The sequence below is a fragment of the Macrobrachium rosenbergii genome, chromosome 28 (assembly GCF_040412425.1).
Source record: "Macrobrachium rosenbergii isolate ZJJX-2024 chromosome 28, ASM4041242v1, whole genome shotgun sequence".
In the NCBI taxonomy this organism is placed as follows: domain Eukaryota; kingdom Metazoa; phylum Arthropoda; class Malacostraca; order Decapoda; family Palaemonidae; genus Macrobrachium; species Macrobrachium rosenbergii.
The window spans coordinates 36,293,041-36,300,000 of record NC_089768.1 but is presented as its reverse complement, the minus strand read 5'-3'; positions in this window follow the sequence as shown (position 1 = coordinate 36,300,000).

The window sequence follows — 6,960 nt, the reverse complement described above, 5'->3', positions numbered from 1 at the left end:
ACAGGTTATTACTGGGAAAAATGATTAGATAAGAAGTCATTAGCCGGGAGAGATTTTATCCAAGGATGGCAGTTAAGAGGCAAAGGTTATCGTAAGTGACCCATTATTATTAAGGAAGGTATCTGTCAGTGTTATGATGAGAGCAAGTTCATTATCAGGCAGGCTGAATCTGCAAACAATGTGGCCTTTTCTGGTATCAGGTTTAACACTACTCGGTTTGCTAAGAGTAGCCTAGTGCAGTTGTAGAATCTTCAGATTTACAAATGCTTCAGCAAGAAGCCAATTCTTTCCTACTTTTTTCTGAATTCTTTTGAATTCAGGTGTATCGGTTTTATTTTCTGAATCTTCAGATTTACAAATACTTCAGCAAGAAGTAAATTCATTCCTGCTTTCTGCTGAATTCTCCTGAATCCAGGTGTATCGGTTTTATTTTCCGAATCTTCTGATTTACAAATACTTCAGCAAGAAGTAGATTCATCCCTGCTTTCTGCTGAATTCTCCTGAATTCAGGTGTATCGATTTTATTTTCTGTTCCATCAGATTTATTTATCAGCTTTTCCTATAACTTTTTTTTTTTCTCTCTAGAGCCATTTTGGGTTTATAGCCTTTTGATTGTGTCTGTAAGGGTTTTCAGCTGAAAATTTAAAGAAAGAAAATAATGAACAACAAAGACTAATGCAATAAAAAGGTTGCCTTTGATAAACGTAATATACAAAGAGGTACTGTATTCAGAAAAAATAACCTTAACATATAATGGTCCTTTTAAGAATGATAAAACGAGCTTTCCTTTAATGAAATAAAGGCCATAATACTCTTCAGGTATAAGAATGAAATGTTCGTTCCTCAAACTGTTTTATGACTAAAATCCGAGTCAATAGACAGACTTAATGAATTGGAATGAATTACGCTACGTAACTCCAAGTTAACCAAACAATCGCTTGACCAATTTTTCATCGTTGTCCTGTTGAATGTGCTTTGGCGTCACAGAGAAGCCATTGTTACGACGTCACTGTCTGTTGCAGTGTACAAGGACCGTATGCAGTTAACTGCCGTGTTTTTCTCAATTGTCAGTTTGGATTGGCTGCTTCTATTCAGTCCGAGACTCTTTTGTCTCTGAGGACGATTGTCAACGTCGAATTCAGTTGGGTGTTGAATAGGCGACGGTCCGGTGATGCCAATGAAGTTCAGAATTTACATCCTAAATATCCTATTGTTTGCGATTCTCGGCCGTTAAAAGTTTGGTTACACTAGGGGTAGGCTTATTATCGCACCTGTCTGAATATGACCCTGAGATGCTATAAAAGCAGTTATTATTATTATTATTATTATTATTATTATTATTATTATTATTATTATTATTATTATTATTATTATTATTATTCATTAAAAATCCACGATTACTAAAAAAAGTAAAAAAAGTTGAGATTTTAAACTTTTGCCAGCAATACAGTTCATTGGTATAATTTTGGATTTTCAATGTGCAAATGACTCACAATGTTGTGACTATTTTAGTATTATTATTATTATTATTATTATTATTATTATTATTATTATTATTATTATTATTATTATTATTTAGCTGATGCCCACCTCCTGTTTACTTGCAATCTAGATATTATTATTATTATTATTATTATTATTATTATTATTATTATTATTATTATTATTATTATTATTATTATTATTAGCTGATGTCCACCTCCTATTTACTTGCAATCTAGATTTTGTACATTATAGCCCTTTTGTACTACGCTAAAGAGGTCTTGACTTTGGTTCAGTTTGTTTATTTTTTCTTTGCCTGTTTGTTATCAGGATTACGCAAGAAAATTTCGCCATATATGGAGTTTGCGAACGCCAATATGCTATTCGATTTTGAGACAGATGGGGATAATAATAATAATAATAATAATAATAATAATAATAATAATAATAATAATAATAATAATAATAATAATAATTATAATAACATTTATTTCGGTTCAGGGCCGTGTACAGAGATAGACAATTTTGAAGCAATTACAGTGTATGAAAATTCAAATACACGAGATCAGAAGTTATTATAATAAGCGGCTCAACTCAACAGTTGCTAATAATAATAATAATAATAATAATAATAATAATAATAATAATAATAATAATAATAATAATAATAATAATAATCATTGCGATATTTCCGGGTTACTGCTCGGCTTTGGTGTAGGCTTAAAACACCAGTACAGTGTCTGGACTATCGCAAACAGACGCGGAGTTCTTGCTAACTACAACAACAGTAATAATCATTATAAGTCAACGTCTCAGACCTGGAAGGAAACGAAAATAACGCGATAGCGTCAACACGCCGCAGACATAATCCCGGTCAAATGCCCGCCTTCAAATCTCCAGAGAACGGCCTTCATTCTTATGCTCTTGTTTCCGTCGTTAAGCGCTGCAAGAGGCTCTCCCGAGGTTTAGCCCAGATGCACGAGGCGAGAACGAAACGACTGTTTTTTCCGCAGCGACCAAAAAGGCGAAAAGCGACTCGGCATAGAGAGGGTTGGAGATTGAAGGTTCATTTGACTCTTTGCTGAGCGTTCGATTCTTTGTTTCTCGGTTAATAATAATAATAATAATAATAGTAATAATAATAATAATAATATCGGGAGAAAGTCCTTTTTTTTTAAGCAAGTAATGTTGAATGAAATTGCTGCATCAGCTGCATTTAAATTGTTTAGAGAAGACTCCATACAAATTAAATGCTGCTGATGCAGCAGTTTCATTCAATAATAATAATAATAATATCCTTTATTTCAGCTCAGACATATATAAAGACAAGATAGAAACAATTCTGTCCCAAAAAATTTAAATACACAAGATAAAAAGTTGTAATAATAAAAGATTACACTCAAACAAGTGCTAATAATAATAATAATAATAATAATAATAATAATAATAATAATAATAATAATAATAATAATAATAAGATAGTTATTTTTCCAGTTAGAGGCTATGGGCAGATACAGAATTCAGGTAAAGATGGTTAGATAAGATGAGTGAATACAATAACATTTTTATCTTTAATAGTCTTCGTTACTTCTTGGCACTCTTACGAAATACCAGGCGGGGAAAGGCACCCCCATTATGCTTTTGTCATTCTATTTTTTCTATGCATCAGTTGCGTCTGTTAGAGAGAGAGAGAGAAAGAGGAACTTAGTCTAGACTGTATAAGATGAAACGTCATCATCATCATCACCACAATGACAAAAGCAGCGGTTATCACAATTATGAGATTCATCCCAACAAATGTCACGCCTCTACTCAGATTATGCGTACATTCTTTCAAACCGTTTTTAGTTCCTTATGGGTATATAAAACAGGCGAGCAGCTTCTCGCCGTGGGATGAACGCTCATGAACGCTAGACGCAGAAGATTAAGTTATCAGACAGGCCCAAAGCATCGCGCTGCGTGAAACACGATGACACTAGCCAGGCACCACCACCACCACCTCCATCATCTTCTAGCCTTTGTTCACACGAAACACCCCCAAAGAAAGAGATTAGGCCGTAACATGGCATATTTGTAAACATGCGCCGCTACACAAACAAACTCGTCATCAGGAAGAACACACGGACGCCAGAAAAAGAAAAAACTGGATGATAAAAACGAGAGGAGGGCCTGTCCCTCATAGCGGACGAGATAAAAACGTACCCCTTCAGAGAAGAGGAAAAAAATCCTTTATCTTTTTTTGGTCTTACACGTAATATAACCCCAATTTCCTCCTCCCTGTTAACGTGTTTCCTCCTCTTTTAAGGATATAATTGCCAGATGTGAGGACGAGGGTACTAGGATGCGGGTGTGAAACGGAGGGGTGAGATTTGATTAGGTGGGTACGTGGCATAAGATTGGTCCCGTACAGTAGGGCAAAGATTTCGGTAGCTACTTTGTATCGTGATCATACAAATGCTAAAACGCTGTCGGACAGCAAATAAATAAATCTAATAACAAATAGGTGTCAGTAGTTAATTATACTACCATTCTGAGAGCTCGATTTTGAATTATTAATACAGTACTTTGATCAGTAACCCCTGATCCTTGCCGTGCACTGAACATCACAGATTCCCTGGAGTCCACTGAGTAATTACCATTCGTGAGTATGACCTTTAACTCAGTGGACAACTGGTATTACATGTAACCTATTTGCTTTACTGTCTAACAATGAATTGTTAGATTTAAAAACGGTTCATTTACATCTTGAGCGTCAAGAGCAGTCTATTCTGAGCCTCTGTTCTGGATTCTTTGTTCTGGAGCCTATGGTCTGTAGCTTGTTCTGTAACCTCTGTCCTGGGCGTCCAAAGCATGTCTCCAGAAATTGAGGATATTGAGAACCAACCAGTGACTTTCAGGATTTTTTTTTTTTGGTTTCTGTTTAGTTCTCATTATGTGCAACTTTGGTATGGTTATCACCACTTGCACACTGACTCACCCACATCACCAGTTACCCTAAATGCCATGGGTCTCCAATTGTGATGTGAATTTCTGTCTCATGGGTGTTTTGAATAATTTCCAATTTTAATTGATGTATGAACTTTAGGCTGTCAAGCCAAGCACTGGGCCACTTTCGTTCATTCAGCGTTCAAAACAGAGAAAAGAGGGGGAGCTGGAGTAGTTAGACGGCTAGACGAAGAGATCCAGAATATAAAGGCGATGAAGTACGAGGGTCTAAGGGTGGAACTGGGAGAAAACCTCACAGTTCCACTACATTTAGTGGTGTTGGATAGCATGATTGAAGACGGAGATTGAATGAAGGTAAAGTAAAAGGCAAAAAGGCTGGAAACACCCTTTAGTAATACATACAGCGCACCAAGTGAGGTGCACTGACGACACTATCCCCCTACAGAAGAATTACCATGACCACATGATCTTCACGGTGCGGCGTCAGGACTCATGTTACGTCTATTTGGAGACAAATAACTAATTCATAATGGTTGATTCAACTAATCCTGCTAGACTATGTATCCAAATAGGGAGGTAAAAGGATCTACACCAGTCATTGAATGTGATATTGTGGGGATATTCCTGCTCGGGAAGAGAAATGGGTTAGATGTGTGATATTTTGAATTGCTTCTAAAAGTAATAAGGCTGCGTTCTGAAACATATTCTAAATTTTTGGGCCAACATTTTTAACTCGAAAAATGCTGTAAATGGAAATTAAATAGAAATATGAAATTAAATAGAGGGCTATTAGCTTTGCCAAGAGTCCTTGTACAATAAAAATGTAAAGGAACGCCCCCTTAAATCTAACTTAAACAAGATATTAAAAAAATTTTTTACATTAACCGTATTGCTATTATGGCCGCCCTGCAAAAGTTGCGAAAATATGAGAGAGAGAGCTCCAAGATTAATCCACTTAATATTGCGAACCACCGTCTTGATTCTTTCCCGCCGTGGTGTTTCTCTTGTGCATTTCTCATTTTAGGCAAAAATGTCGCATTTGTCCTATTTTCATCCATGTCCTCTTTTCCTGCAAGATGGAAATCCTTGTGACGAACGACGACAATATTTTTGAAACAACTCCCCCTCCCATCCAGCCCTACCCAACCAGTTCCTCCCTCCCGCCACCCAACCCCTCCACCAAAGCCCCTCGTGAGAGTCAAGCAGGCCTCTGTTGGTTCCAGGAAGGTTCGGGTGGGGTGGGGTGGGGATGGGTGGTTTGTCTCTCGGGAGATCGCGTAGGGATGTTGCCCAGAGTCTTCCGAAGCGGAAAACTCCAGCCGCATGGTTTATCATCTTAATTGTGGCATTGTTCTTTTCTAACGACCCCGGCTGGTACTGTTGCAAGATGATTGCAAGGATGATTGAGAAGGTGCAGAGAGAGAGAGAGAGAGAGAGAGAGAGAGAGAGAGAGAGAGAGAGAGAGAGAGAGAGAGAGAGAGAGAGAGAGAGAGAGAGGATAGCAATTTTAAGGCCAGGGAAAGAAGCTGGCAGCATTCAGGACGAAATATTGTAATTTGCGACTTAACGGAATACGTTAAGGATATTATTATTATTATTATTATTATTATTATTATTATTATTATTATTATTATTATTATTATGTTGTTGTTGTATGCGTGGTTTTAAGGACAGATTTTTTCCTTTATTTCCTTCTCTTTGAAAAGTATTTGTGAGTTTATTTTGTTTATACGCTTTATTTAGCTTGCCTTTTTGTCTTTGTTTGTTTGTTTTGGTCAAATCTTGTAACTCAATTTTTGACCCGTTTCCTTCGTCCAGTGGACTTGAAATTTTGCTTGGTTACTCAATCCCGGTGACAATACAACCTTCCATGATCAGTAGGTCAGCAGTGACCTCTAGTAACCCTACAGTGACTTCTTCCAGTATCTCAGGATTGGTATGAAACTCTTCAGATTTTTCACAACTTCTTTGACTCGGTAAATAACTCGACGGATTTTTCAAACCTTCTGTGGCTCGACAGGAAATCAATTTCGTTAGGTACAATCATAAATCGGTTACAATTTCTGTCAAAACTAAAAAAAAAGTATAAAATAAAAAAAAATATAAGAAAACCAATTTTTTAAAACGCTTTTATTAAATGCACAAAAAGTGAAAAAATATTTTTTTTAGACACCAGGATTTTCTGACAATTAATCATTTCTACAAAAATAAAAGCGTGGGCGCAAAACATCTTAAGAGCTACAAGGGATAAAAATATATTTCTTTTCTTGTAGCATTTCTTCCAAAAAGTGACCTTTTAGATTCTACATATATATATATGAGAAAATATATATGTATATATCAAAAATTATTTTTATTTATATGCATTTTAATAAAATTATAAAGTTTTGTATATGTATTATATATATATATATATATATATATATATATATATATATATATATATATATATACTTATATAATTATATATATACATATATAAAGCTGATGTAAATTTGACAAAATGCTTTACACGTTTCATGGTCCGTTTTT